This window comes from Ailuropoda melanoleuca, chromosome 4 (genome assembly GCF_002007445.2).
Source record: "Ailuropoda melanoleuca isolate Jingjing chromosome 4, ASM200744v2, whole genome shotgun sequence".
NCBI classification, from domain to species: Eukaryota; Metazoa; Chordata; class Mammalia; order Carnivora; family Ursidae; genus Ailuropoda; species Ailuropoda melanoleuca.
Window position 1 is genome coordinate 142,445,842 of NC_048221.1, and position 14,081 is coordinate 142,459,922.

At 51.2% G+C, this 14,081-nt stretch overlaps 1 protein-coding gene and 1 long non-coding RNA gene across 4 annotated transcripts in view; one reads left to right on the top strand and one right to left on the bottom strand.

The window, feature by feature from the left end:
• Window positions 1–429, top strand: part of RNASEH1 (ribonuclease H1) — a 24,679-nt gene extending 24,250 nt beyond the window's left edge. The window contains exon 9 of one of the 2 annotated variants that reach the window (XR_002144596.2): window positions 110–429. The gene's annotated coding sequence lies outside the window, so the exon portion shown is untranslated. 2 annotated transcript variants of the gene reach the window in all.
• An 11,951-nt stretch (window positions 430–12,380) lies between these two features.
• LOC105242082 lies at window positions 12,381–14,080 on the bottom strand. Of its 2 annotated transcripts, none has more exons than XR_861117.3 (4): window positions 13,707–14,080; window positions 13,280–13,512; window positions 12,764–12,933; window positions 12,381–12,660 (listed from the first exon to the last, which is right to left on the bottom strand). It is a non-coding gene; the product is annotated as an uncharacterized LOC105242082 (long non-coding RNA). The 2 variants fall into 2 exon arrangements; XR_004625131.1 differs by having other exon boundaries at window positions 12,764–13,005.
• Between the last annotated feature and the right edge of the window lies 1 nt (window position 14,081).

The following is a 14,081-nucleotide window of genomic DNA, read 5'->3' on the forward strand; positions in this document are numbered from 1 at the left end:
AAAAAAAAAAAAAAAAAAAAAATCTCGGGCTTGCTTGAATGTTCACATGTGCTAAAAATCTCTCTAATCCTTACCTCGTTATTACTGAATAATGCTTTTCTTTGCACAGGAAGCTCATCAGATCTGAAGAGTCTTACAGAGGATGGCAGGACTTTGCGAAGACAGAAGACTGCAAGAGGAGTTTCAGTCTCTCAGAAACCTCCCTCCCAACCTCAGCAAGCCTGCTGTCCCCTCGGAGCAGAGGGCTTCATCCAGAGTCTCCCCACTGAGGGCATTTGTCACTTCCCACAATGAGAGCAGTTCCTGTGGTTTTGTTTTTGTGTGTTTGTTAAAATATGATGGGGAAGTCCTGCGTGGAGATTATTGGGTGGCAGGAGAATGAAATGTAAAAAGAGAAATTAGAATTAAAGAATTTAAAAGGTTATGTGTCTCCTCTCCCCATAATACCCCAAAGAAGCACATCCGTTATTTATTTATTTTTTTTTAAGATTCTATTTATTGGGGTGGGGGAGAGCACAGAGGCAGAGGGAGAATTCCGACATGGGGCTCGGTCCCAGGAACCTGAGATCACGACCTGAGCCAGAGGGAGATGCTTAAACAACTGAGCCACCCCGGTGCCCCCTTTATGGTTTTTTTTTAAAGGCTGTGGAAAGGATTCTTGGATCATTCAATTATGGCTCCTTGGCCACCATATTGTCATGATTCAGCATGACCCATGTCTTTTCCTAGGGCTGTGTGGCTGACCCACCCTCAGGAGGGCATCTGTCTGGGGCTCACTGCTGCTCACAGTGAATTTGATAGGCTTCACCTAGGACCCCTCCATGAATGATATCATGAACTAGCTTGTGGTTGGGGGACGTGATGTCTCTCTTCCTACTAACCCCCCTTGGTACCTGTCCCTTGAATTCACACTGGGACATGAGAGATAAGGATTTCCTTGTCCTCTGCAGTGAGGGCAGGAGAACAGTCTAGAATGATGTCATGAGAGGGCCAGTTGTCGTGTCATCTACTCTAAGGAAAGGCACCATACTTTGTTCTGTGATCCCCAGAGAGAGAGAGAGAGAGGCAATTCCAGGCCAAATGTACAGTGTGTGTATGTGTGTTCATACTGCTTTTCAGAAAACTTGACACAAGTTTGCATTTTTCCAAAAGAGTGTCCATAAGGATGCACCCTTGCGAATATTGAGTCTTCCCAAAACTTCACTGGAAATACTCCTTTTGCTCTTTGCCAAGGCCCTTACCAGACTCCTTGCTGTGACTTACGTTGGAGATTTCTTTCTTTTTTTTTTTTTAAAGATTTATTTATTTATTTGACAGATAGAGACAGCCAGCGAGAGAGGGAACACAAGCAGGGGGAGTGGGAGAGGAAGAAGCAGGCTCATAGTGGAGGAGCCTGATGTGGGGCTCGATCCCATAACGCCGGGATCACGCCCTGAGCCGAAGGCAGACGCTTAACCGCTGTGCCACCCAGGCGCCCCTACATTGGAGATTTCTGGAGAGATTGGGGATCATCTTTTTATAAATCTGTGGGTCACTTGTGTATATGGCTTCCTATCAATTTATTCAAGCCTTTTTAAAGGTCCTTCAGAAAAAGAAACAGGTGTGCAGCATGGTGACTGGTTGATAATACCATATTGGGTACTGGAAGCTTGCTGAGTAAATCTTAAGCATTGTCACACACACACACACACACACAAATAAAAGGTTACCTGTGAGGTCATGGGTGTGTTAATTAACTTGATCGTGATAATCATTTTACAATGTATACACAAATCATCAATTGGCCGAAAGTATCAGTATAGTCACCTATCTTTGACAAAAGAGCAAAGTCATTACAATGGAGCAAAGATAGTCTTTTCAACAGATGTTGCTGGAAAACTGCATCCACATGCCAAACAATGAATCTAGACCCAGACCGGACACCATTCAAAAAAATTAATTCAAAATGGATCACAGACCTAAATGTAAAATGCAATACTATAAAACTTCCAGAAGAGAATGTCGCAGGAAGCCTAGATGCCTTTGGGCATGGCGCTGCCTTCTTAGCTCCAACGCCAAAGACGGGATCCGGGAAGAGACTGACAAGCTGGACTTGGTTAAAATAAAAAAACTTCTGCAAAAGATGTGGAGAGAATGAAAAGATAGCCCACAGGCTGGGGGAAAATACATGCAAAAGACACACCTGAGAAAGGACTAGTATCCAAGATAGACAAAGGACTCATAAAACTCCAGGACAAGAAGACAAACGACCCACTCACAAACAGATCCGTGACCTTCACAGACACTTCAGCAGGGATGGTACAAAGATGGCAAGTGAGCGCAGGCGAGGATGCTGCACGTCCCACGCCAGCAGGGGGCTGCGGGTTAAAGCCACAGTGAGCTGCCCCTGCGCCCCCGTGAGAACAGCCGCGCTCCGGAGCTCTCAGCAGATATGGCGCAGCGGATACGGCGCAGCGTGAGCTCTCCCTCGTCGCCGAGGGACGCAAAGTGGTGCGGCCACTTCGGAAGACAGCTGGGCTGTTTCCTACAAAACTAAACACACTCTCACCGGACGATCGGCAGTCATGCTCCTGGTATTCACCCAAAGGAGTTGAAAACTTAGGTCCACACAAACCCTGCACACCTGGTTTGTAATGGCCAAAACCTGGTGGAAGCAACCAGGTGACTGGGTAAAGAAACCGCGGGACATCCGTATTCACTAAAATCAGTGAGCCACGCAGCCGTGAAAAGACACGGAGGAACCTCAAATGCACTCAAGGGGGAGTAGAAGACGCCCGTCTGAAAGGCCATGTACTGAATGATCACATCTATGTGACATTCTGGAAAAGGCAAGGCTATGGAGAAGGGCGAAAGATGAGTGGCTGTCGGGGGTGGAGGGAGGGATGAATAGGTGGGGCACACAGGAGTTTTAGGGCCGTGAAAATGGACTTTGGGATGCCGTAGTGCTGGATGCACTTCGTTACCATCTGTCCAGATCTACAGAATGTACAACACCGAGAGTGAATCCCAACGTGAGCGCTGGACTCTGGGTAGTGATGATGCCACAGTCCACGTTCCGTCAGTGGTAACAAATGTACGCTCTGGTGAGGGAGTCTGGATGCGGAGGGGGCTAGAAGGGAAGTCTTTGTACCTTCCTCCTAACCTGGCTGTGAACCTAAAACTTCTAAAATAATAAAGTCTTTTTAAACATCACATACGTTTACATACATACAGTTGTATCTGTCAGTTTTGCCTCAGTAAAGCTGGGGGAAACGATGCAAACAATGTGTTAAATGAAAAATGGGGGAAAAGTAAAGCAGCGTTCCTGTGGCATCTTCAAAATTGCTGTTAAGTTTATTCCAAGTTAATCTTTTTTTTTTAAAAGATTTTATTTATTTGACAGACAGCCAGCAAGAGAGGGAACACTAGCAGGGGGGGTGGGAGAGGGAGAAGCAGGCATCCCGCTGAGCAGGGAGCCCGATGTGGGGCTCGATCCCAGGACCCTGGGATCACACCCTGAGCCGAAGGCAGATGCTTAACAACTGAGCCACCCAGGTGCCCCCCAAGTTAATCTGCTTTATAATGCAGTTATTAAGACTGACTATTGTTTGTATATAGAAAAGCCTCTGTCTTTCCAAACATTAATTTTGTAATACCGACTGATGTGGCTTTTACTGTTTCTAAAACTGCTCCCATTCTTTTCTTTGGGTTTTACCATCCTGTCATCTGCTAAGAATAATTGTTTCTTCTTTCCTGTCCTTACATTCCTTGTTACAGCCCCATGTCTAATTGCCTCGTCTGGCACTTCCTGAGGATTCCCCATGCAGGTGATAAACAGTGGTGATGGAACGCATCAGAGCAACAATATTTTCAATTACGTGTGCTTCTCAACCTTGTAAAATCGACAGTGCTGCCTCGTGCTTATCTTTGGCATATCCCCACCATCCAAACATGCACTGTGGGGTTTGTCCGTGGTTGCATTACACAGAGAAGAGAGAGTAACTAGGCTTTCTGAAGCTCCGTGGCCCCTGGGCTCCTGCTCTTGTCTCCCTCACCTCCGGCCTCTGCCTCCCCCACACTCTCTGAGTCTGGCTTCACCTGGTTTCCCACACACACCAGCCTCCCCTCTGGTCCTGAAATGGTCTTTCTACTCTTCCTCACCCCGGGGACCTTCCTTACCTTCCGTGCTGCACAGCCCCAGAGGACCCCCTTTACCTTAGAGTAAACCCAGTTAACCTGAGCCCCTTGGAGGTGTGCACCGAGGCACCCCAGCGTGCTGCAGGGACCTCACAGCATGCTCCAGGACGGCTTAAGATTCCAGGGGAAACAGCACAGACGCCCATCATGGGTAGCTCATATCCAACATCACACCACATGAGTCTTTTGATGACTCAGCCTCTTGAGACATGGGTGCTTGGGTGACAACCTTGATAGGAAGCCAGCACTTGCCAAGACTGTACAGGGTCCAGCGGGGCATGTGTCCCAGTAGTCTGTGGTTACTTAAGAGTGAAATAACTATAGTGTGTCTTTTGATTTATGTGTATTTCCTTTTTTGTAAGATTTTATTTGTCAGAGAGTGAGCACAAGCAGGGGGAGCGACAGGCAGAGGCAGAGGGAGAAGCAGAGTCCCCGCTGGGCAGGGAGCCTGACGTGGGCCTCCACCCCATCGTGACCTGAGCAGAAGACAGACGCTTAACCGACCGAGCCACCCAGGTGCCCCTGATTTACGGGTATTATCTTTTCAAACGACGGAGTTGCTAGGGCATACATACTCTGATGTTTGGACCTAGCTACTTTGTATGTGGAGCGGTTAGGTATTTGTTTTGCTCTGGGGGTGCCATGAACACCTTTACTGAGACATTAAGGATGTGAATGGAGAACATTGTGGAAGCCCTGAGTCATTTTTCTAATTTTTAGCAACTAACATACTGTGTTTAATATAAACATGTACAAATTGAACATTAAGGAACGAGAGTGGAGGTGGAGTTCCTGGGTTTATGTCCCTGCTCCCCCTTTAGTTTGCCACCTCTCAGACAGGGAGCAACTTATGCTGGCCCTGGGGGGTGCTTGGGGTAAGCTAGGAGGGATCCCCCAGCCAGCAAAGAATGAAAACCGGCAGACGACAGCAGGGAGGTGCTGCTGGCTCAGAACCCTCCGTGTGCACTCCTCAGGGCCGAGCTCACCTGCTCCAGCTTCCGTGCGACACGGGCGCCTGCCTGCCCGCGGTGTTCCTAGTCTGGACTCTACCCGAATCCCAGCCCCCATGTTTATTCAGCATCTCCGCTCAGACATCTGCAAACCCGGCCTCACCGTCCCGCCCCTGCCCCAGATCACTGCAGCCCTGGGACTCCCGGTCCTCAGCACACACGGCTCCATCCCTCCAGGCGCTCAGGCTGCACCTGACCGCGGACCGTCCCAGGGTCTCGCCCTGTGTTTGCCGTTCACAGGGCGCTGGGCATGTGTTGCCTCGTGTTGCCTTGAGATGTTTGGCCTCCCTCCCTCAACTCCTTCCCGTGTCCCAGCTTCCTCGGCTGCGGTCACACTGCGCAGCTCCCCTTCCCCTGCCCCCTGGCGTCTGCCTCTCTGACTCTGCCACACACACACACACACACACACACACACACGCACACACACACACACACAGAGCGGTCACCCCTCTTTCCCTGCATTACACTCCTACCTAGGACTTGCCACCATCTGACCTACGCTAGGTGGCCTTTCTGTGTGTCTCCCGGGAGAATCTCAGTTCTGCGAGGGCAGGGAACTTTTTCTGGTTTGCTCCCTGTTGCGCACCCGGGGCTAGAGCAAGTCCCGGCACAGAGCAGGAGCCCAGTCAGTATTTATTGGACGAACTGACACGGCATCCGTCTGAAGGGACTGAACACAGAGAAGCAGCGTCAGGCTCGCCGTTGGAAGTGGGACAGGGGGCAGAGCAAGCAGCTTGAGAATGGAGGGGGGCTGAAGGGAGGTGCAGGGGGAGGGGACGCAGGGCAGGCTGGGCGGAGCTGGGCTGGCTCTGAGGTAAGACCAGTTCCCCCACTGACTCTCCAGGAGGAACTCTGGACTGGTGGCCCCAGGGTGCGGGACTGAGCTGTCGAACAGCTCGAATGCGCCAAAGCCAAGGTCCTCGCTGCCCCGTATCTGGCCCGCGAGAATCTGTTATGTTGGTCAAAGTTCATTTTCCCTCCGAGTGAGATGGGCTTTCTGAAGAACTATCCTTACAGCCCCAGTCTCAGTCTCTAGTGTTTATACATTCTTGTGGGGTTCATTACTAGGAAGATTTAGTCCTAACGCTTATTGTAGTTGCTTGGTGTTCTCGTGTTTCTGCCGCCCTGCCCCCCCAGCATGGGTGGGGGTTAAGCAAACAGAGGCCAGACTGAACATTCCACCAGCAGACAAAACCAGTTTGGTCATAAAAACAAAGATTAATTTAGCTTATTTTGCAAGACTGGCTTGACCTGAGTCATTTCTCCCTTATGCCCCTGGAAATCATGAGTGAAACGTCCACTGTTTTCCAACAGTTGATATGAGGTAACCATTAACCAGTTCTGTAAAATTCTAATATTGTAACCACTTGCCGTGAGTCGTGAGCTCACTGTCTCCTCAACCCTTGAGCCCCGTCCTTGTTTTGGTGAAGTGCTCCCTGTTTGGAAAGGGTCTTTCTGGTGTATGCCCAGTAAACTTCTGATCACTGATTCGGTGATTCCCTGCACCTTTGACCATGTTTACCAAAGAATGTTGGGTGGAATTTTGGAATTAGTGCGTGCGCCCCGACCCAATAAACAATTCTTCACTATGACCCTTACTGCTTTTCCGCAGACAGCATAGCAGGGTTCCTCAAAGTTTTTTTTTTTTCTTTAATAATGTTTTATTTATTTACTTATTTATTTACTTGAGAGAGAGCGCGTGCTTGTGCGTGAGTGGGTGGGGGAGGGGCAGAGGGAATGAGAGAATCTCAAGCAGGCTCCGTGCCTGGCCTGGAACCTGACATGGGGCTCGATCTCATGACCCTGAAATCAAGAGTTGGACATTTAACAGACCGAGCCACCCAGGCACTCGTTTCCTTTAAGTTTTTGACCGCAAAACACTTTTTGCTAATCATTTCTCTCAATGTATGTGACATGGAACACGCCTGGGGAAGAGTTCGCTTGGACTGAGTGTGCGGAAGGGCAGTGCGGTCCCGGTAACGGCTGGAGAATGAGCCCGGTGCCCGCACGCTGGAAGCACAGAGATGTGGGATAATTCACTGAAAGGCTGTAAATCAGCCTGCATTTGTCCCCAGGGAAAAAGAGCCTAGAATCCTATGAATGTCTTCTGTCTTATTTCAAAGATGCATTAAGACCGAGAGAAATGCTCTCCTTTAATTAGTGTGAAGGAGATTTTGCTGACTGTGGCCTCCAGGCAGCGACGTCTGAGTGCTGCTTGTCTGGTTTAGAAATCCAGGCCCGTACTCCCTTTATTCAGTTAGGAAAAGTCCACGCACAGATGGCTTGTTTCTTAATTCAAAATACCATCCCTTTCTGTAAATATCATTGGAATTTTTCAAATATACACACAAAAAGAATAGTTTCATGAATGTCCATGTGTGTCTGTCACCCAGGTTCACTGGAGTCAAGTCTGTCAGTGACCCTGCCAGGTTTTCTTGCCTTGGAGGATATGAGACAGGCCCCCTGGTTTTCATTCCCGAGGCCTTAGTGTCGACCCTCCCTTTATTTATAGACGGGCCCTCGTGTTTCACAGCAAACTCTATTTTCAGCTCTTTCTTTCAAAATGCCCTGGAACGGTAATTTCTATCCAGGTGCCCCTGTGTTGCTTCCAGCTATGGGCATTATTTATGACTCCCGTTCTCCCTCAACATTTGCTCTATTTTCCTGAAAGCCCTCCAGGCTTTCCATTTAGAAGACATTAGCTGAGTGTTGGCTCTGACAGGAGAGGGGTTCAGACGCAGGCTGGTTTGCTCTCCGTGGTGCGGGCAGGTCTCAGCAGTGAGGAGGGGCCTCAAGGCCCAGGGCCTGAGCTGAGAGCAGTTTGCTGAGCTCCCGTACGCTCCCCTCGGCAGAAACACCCGGCAGTCCAGTGTTACTGAGCATTCGGCTGTCGTCTGCCCAGCGCATCTCTCGGGGACCCGGCTTTCTCTCTGCACCAGTCCCAGGGCTTCAAAGGGGATTTGAGGCTCGGCCTCCCCTGATGGCCACCCACATGGCCACCCAACTGGACCTCAGGCTCTGCAGAGATCCAGGGGTGGACCCGTGGTTCTAACTGGAATCTGGAATCTCCTGTAAGACTGGATCTCTGGACACCACATGAAAGAGCTCCTTTCTCTTGAATTCCAAGCAAACATGGTTTTAGAGCTGCTGGTGGCCATGTTTCCTGTACCTGCAGAAAGCTCACTACGGTAGATGAGGATTGAGCCGGGCACAGAGGACAGAGTCGAGGCGGGGAGGAAGGGAGCTGTTGACAGTCTCTGAGCCCCGAGCCTGGTCTGGCCTGAGGCAAGGTCACCTAGCCTTCTCAACTTCCAGAGCCAACACATCTTTGTTTTGTTTGCTTAGCAAGCTGGACTCTTGTCACCTGCAGCCCGAATACCCAGAATGATAGAGATGAGAGCTGAGTTCTTAAAGCATGAGGGCATGCGCATGAAAACCAGCTGTGTAATAACGGTAGGATGCTGGGTGGCCCTCACTGTGCTGGGCACTCGGTGAGGGGACAAAGGCTGTGGAGGGCCTGCCGGTGTATGACTCACAGTGGCTCAGAGCTGCCTGCCGTCACTGCTCTGCACACACGTGCAGCAACAAAAACGAAGCCCGATTTCTCTCAAGAATGTCCAGGATGCTTTAACCCACTGAGCCACCCAGGGGCGCCTGGGTCAGTTGGGCTTCTGCTTTTGGCTCGGGTCATGATCCCAGGGTCCTGGGATCAAGCCCTGCACTGGGCTCCCTGCTCAGTGGGGAGCCTGCTTCTCCCTCTGCCTGCTGCTCCCCCTGCTTGTGTGCTCTCTCTGTGTCAAATAAATAAAATCTTAAAAAAAAAAAAAAAAAGAACGTCCTGGATGAAGCCGTAAAACTTAATTTTGTTAAATCTTGATCTTTGAGTGGACATGTTAATCTTCTCTGTGACAAAATGGGAAGTATACAGAAAGCATTTCTACTGTAAACTAAAGGGCGCCGGTGGCTAGGAGAGAGACACGTACGATGGACTTGCAAGCCTGACTAGCCACCAGATCACCGTGGCTATTCCAGCGAGGGGGTCCGGCAGACAGCTTCTCAAGAATGGATTACGTGAGCCTCCCTTGGCAAAGTCTGGCCGTGCTCAGCGCCGTGGCAGTAGCCGGGTACGCAGGCTTGGACCAGACACGGGAACACTAAACAAGCTGCCCTTACTAAGGACAGCGTGACCCTGGCTACCGAGAGTGCAGAACCCTCCCTTCCAGAAAAAAATTGTGATCATTTTCTAGGGCTTACCTAGAATCTTCAGGAAGTGTTATGCTTGATTGAAGGTGATTCTACTTGCCTTTGTAGCGTTCGTTTTACTGTCTTTTAACCTAATCCCAGTGAAACAGCGACATTCACTCGCTGTGCTTCTATCTAAAACATGGACTCAGGTAAAAAAATAAAAGTAGAGAGATACTACTGGTTTTAACCATTTTCAGTCTCTGCTCAGGCACTGTGACAGTGAGGATAGTATATAGACGTATTAATGTGGTGCGTGGCATTTTGAGATTTCCACCCCCCAGTGTATCAGACCCTTGAGTGCAGGTGGAATGGTGCATCTGACTGCTGGTTAAATTACTGACTGATGGAATTAAGGCCCCAAACTGGTAGACTCTGAGCTAATCAAAGTGGAGATTATCTTTGGTGAGCCTGAACTAATCCGGTGAGGTCTTCTTAGAAGAAGAGATTCAAAGGGATAAAGCCTTTCCTGCTGGCTTGAAGAAATGAGCTTCTGTGTTATGGGCCAGGGACTGAGGGCCTCTTCTGGACACGGAGAGCTGCTCCTGGTCAACAGCAAGGAAGAAAACGGATCTCAGATTTACGGCACGAGTTCTGCCAACAACCATCCTCCAGAAAGGACGCAGCCCCATGACCCCTGAGTGTAGCCTGTGGGACGCCGAGCAGAGGAAGAGCCGCTGCGCCCATACTTCTGACGTGCAGGGCTGTGGGCCCTCTGCCACACTTCTAAGACTGTATCCACTGAATGCAAATCAAACAGAAGTCCCAAGAGAACATCAGGAGACTGTTCTCCGTGGGTCTCTGACATTCTGCACATCCACAGATGAGATCCTAACTCTCCTTTCAGGGAGATCTGTTTAGCGAATGGCCTTGCAAGACAGACGGAGTGTCTCCCTGGAGCAAGGGCAGGTTGCTCCCTGCCCAGGAGCATAAAGGTCTTGGGTCCTAAGCTCAAGGTTCTCTGCCTATAATGCAGCGCAAGGAGCACGCAGTGTCTCTCAGCCGCTCGGCGTCCCCTGGCAGGAAATGGTGTTCGGGGAACCTGTCAGAGATGCTGACGGTGGCTCTTGCTGCTGACCCCTGCGCTGGGCCTTGCCTCTGACCCAGGAGACCGTGTCCTCTGCCAGCATCGGTGGGCTCCCGGCAGGCCCCCTCCATAGCTCCTTAGGAGGGTGAAAGCTCAACCCCTTCAAAGCTCTGCCCAGGCCAGGGAGTTAAGTCCTGGGTGAGCAGATGAAGTGTTAGTATTATTAACGGGATAGAAGGGGGTCAGCACCTTCCAGCCCGATGCCTGTTTTTGTATGTTCTGTGAGCTAAGAATGGTGTTTACACCTTAAAGTGGTTGTTACCATTTTAAATTAAAACAGACTGATCTATTTTCCTTGATTTTGCCTGCTGGCCTGCAAAGCCTGAAAGATCCACTCCCTGGGCCTTCGCAGAGGGAGGCTGCTGTCCTGGTACAGGTGTGTGTCCACGTCCTTCATGTCCCGGCGTCTCGGGGCCCCTGGTCTTCTGCTCTGCCATCTCCCTGCCCGCTGGCAAGTGGGCCCCTGAGCGCGAGCGCTGCACGGAGCCGGGATGGATGGCCGTGCGTGCAGGCAGGCGTGCGGTGAGGGGGACCATCTGTCTCTCACAACATCTAAACAGATTCTTCCCAAGTTGCCTACTTTAGGGTGATAAATTCTGGTCACAAAACGTATTTTTTGGCTGCTGCTGGCTATTCTTCAGGAAGGAGTAGTTCAATTTCAAAAGACTTCCCTTCAAAGGAGGAATCCCGTGGGCCAGAAATGGGCCTATGAATATAATGAGTGCTGTTCTAATCTGAGTCTGCCTGCTTAAACCGGTTCTAGCTGCAAGTGCTGGGCTCCGTGACAATTCTTCAGGGCATCCCAAAGCTCTTGCTTTTCCAGAGTATGCTTTGTTTTTTTTTTGTTGTTGTTGTTTTTTTACAACATAACACAGCTCCTTCTCTCCTCCCCAATAGGAAAAAAAAAAAAAAACAAACCCTGCTTAAGATGGAGGCCCCCACATGGTGATGCAGGATTGTTGGTGCCGGCGCCCCAGAGGGCACTGGAGGCACTGTTCGCATTCCAAGAAGCAGTCATTCCTTGGGCCGGAGGACAGCAGCCTCGCCAATTCCTGCACTGTGTTGTTGGGGTAACATCTGCAGGCTTTGGGGCTGGCTCCCTGGCTCAAATCCCAGCCTTGCTCCTTCCTGGCCACGGAGCCTCGTGGGCCACGGGAGCAAGTCACTTGTATGTGCTCCATTGTCTCGTCTGTAATACGTGGGTGGTAAGTCGTGCCCCCTTGCTTGCAAGGCTGGCTGAGAGCGCACGCGTGAAGCCCCTGTAGGGTGACCCAGCACGCAGCGTGGTTATTTCCGAGCGCACGGGATCTGGTTTGCGTTAGGAGAGCAGTTGCAGTAAGGCTGCGAAAACTCCATGCAGTGTTCTCTTCACATCCTTTCCATGTTCATTCAACCGACTTTCTTTTACTGCCTGTGACGTACCAGGCACCAGTCCCTGGAAGACTGATAAGACACACCCTGACCCAAAGACACAAGTTGTCATGGGCAATACAAATTCATTCATTCAGCAAGCCCCATACACGTGGGGCTGACAGTCCCAAGGTGCAGGCTGACATTAGTCAAATCACTACACAGCAGCACCAGTGTAGCAGGGGGGCCTCCCCAGAGGTGTAGGGAGGGGTCAGAGGCCTCTGCAGGGAAGGGAGATCTACGCTAAGAACAGGACGCATAGGAGGACGTCGGGTTCAGATGCTGAGAGGCCCGAGTGTGTGGAGGGCAGATGACAGGCAAGAGGGAGAGGGGCTGGAGAGGTGGTCAGGAGCCAGGGCAGTCAGGAAAGTAGGGTTAAGCAGACAAGGGACAAGATCCTGCTTGTATTTTTTTTTACTTTTTATTAAAAAAAAATTTTTTTTAAAGTAGGTTGCTCGCCCCGCGTAGAGCCCAATGAAGGGCTTGAACTCATGACCCTGAGATCAAGACAAGCTGAGATGGAGTTGGCCGCCCAACCGACTGAGTCCCCCAGGTTCCCCCATTTGTGTTTTTAAATACGTGCTCTGCAGAGATCGGCTGGCAGTGGTGCCCAAGTGGGAGCAGAGGTCCATTTCATGGGTCAGTGTTACCAGGCCAGAGAGGAGGCAGGAGCTGGGATGAAGTGAGTGGATTTGTGCTGTTCCGGGAGGATCTGCTGCTAGATTTGGCTGGATGCTGAGGGTAAGACGGAGGAGACAAAAAACTGCTAGACTTCTGGGTTCGGGCACTGGGTGGTTGGTGCGGCTGTTGGCAGGAATGGGAAAGGCTGGGGAGCGACCTGTCTGGATGTGCAGGGAATTGAGTTCCGCTTCGGCTGAGTTAGCTTTGACATACTGGTTCACCACGTCAGTGGTGATGCCGAGTTCGACACCTGGTCAGGTCTCAAAAGAGGTCCAGGCTGGAGACAGCTGTGGAAGTCACCGCGTATCCTGGACTCTGTGAGGTCACCTGGAGTGTGTGTGAATAGAGGACAGGACCCGCCACAACTTTGTGGTCATGCCAAGAAAAACCAGGAGGGAGCTGGAGGGAAGTGAGAAGGAAGCGTTTCAGGAAGGGAGGGGGCAGCTGTGACCTAGAGCGGACAAGAACAGAAGTGCATGATTGGATGTGGCCACTGGGGGGTCCTGCGTTAGGTTGTGAGAGCAGTCTGCAGGGAGGGGTGAGCCCTGAAGCTTTCCTGGTGGGGCGAGATCCCCATCAGAGACAAGATCATGAAGCCTTGTTGTGAAGCACAGGAGAAGATGGGCAGTGATGTGGAAGGTGTCCCCCTGGGGGACAAACACCGGTTGGTCACCTGAAGACTGGAGAGGTGGGGGCTCTCCACCAGATGTGGGACTGCAGCAGCGCACGGACACAAAAGCTATGTGTGCTTCGTGCACGGTGGTTCCCGGAGTTCAGAGTGGGCTGCAGGCTCTGGAGATGTGCTGTCAGGTCTGGTTTCAATCCCACGGGCTTCCCAGTTACTTGATGCCCCGTTAGAGGCTGAGCCGGATGGCGAGATGATCAGATCTTTTCCGGTTGAATGCTCTGAAAAAATGAAACTTTTCTTTTCTAATTTGCTAAACAGATGATCAATTCAAGGAATGGGAAGGGCAAGTTTGCTTTTCCTCACCCAGAACATAACACCATGGGGAAGGGAGATGGGCAGTTTAACAACAGAGGGCAGGGCCGACTGGTGATACTGCAAAGATGGGGGGAATGGAGTGCACGCGGTAGCCTACCCTGGGTGACACCTGGGCCCTCTGTGGTGACTCGACCGGACTTCAAGCCACGCTGTGCCCCACGTGGGTCGTGGGTTCTTTGGTGATTGAGTGGCATGAACTCCGGTTCGCCCAGAGCCACGCTTTCCCCCCATGAGACGGGCTCAGAGAATGTTCCAGCCCAACATTTCGGTCCGGTAAAATAGAAATCCTTTCACGTCAGTAGTGTTTCACCTGATTGTTCTGGTCAAGATGACCTCTGGACCCCCCCTCCCCGCAGCTGCCTCGCCCCGCCCTGCCCCGCGAACACTCGGGGCGCCCTGGCCCCCTCCTCCCCGCAGCTGCCCTCCCGTCCTGTCCCTCCCTCCGCCGGGAGCGCCGCCCCGCCCCGCCCGG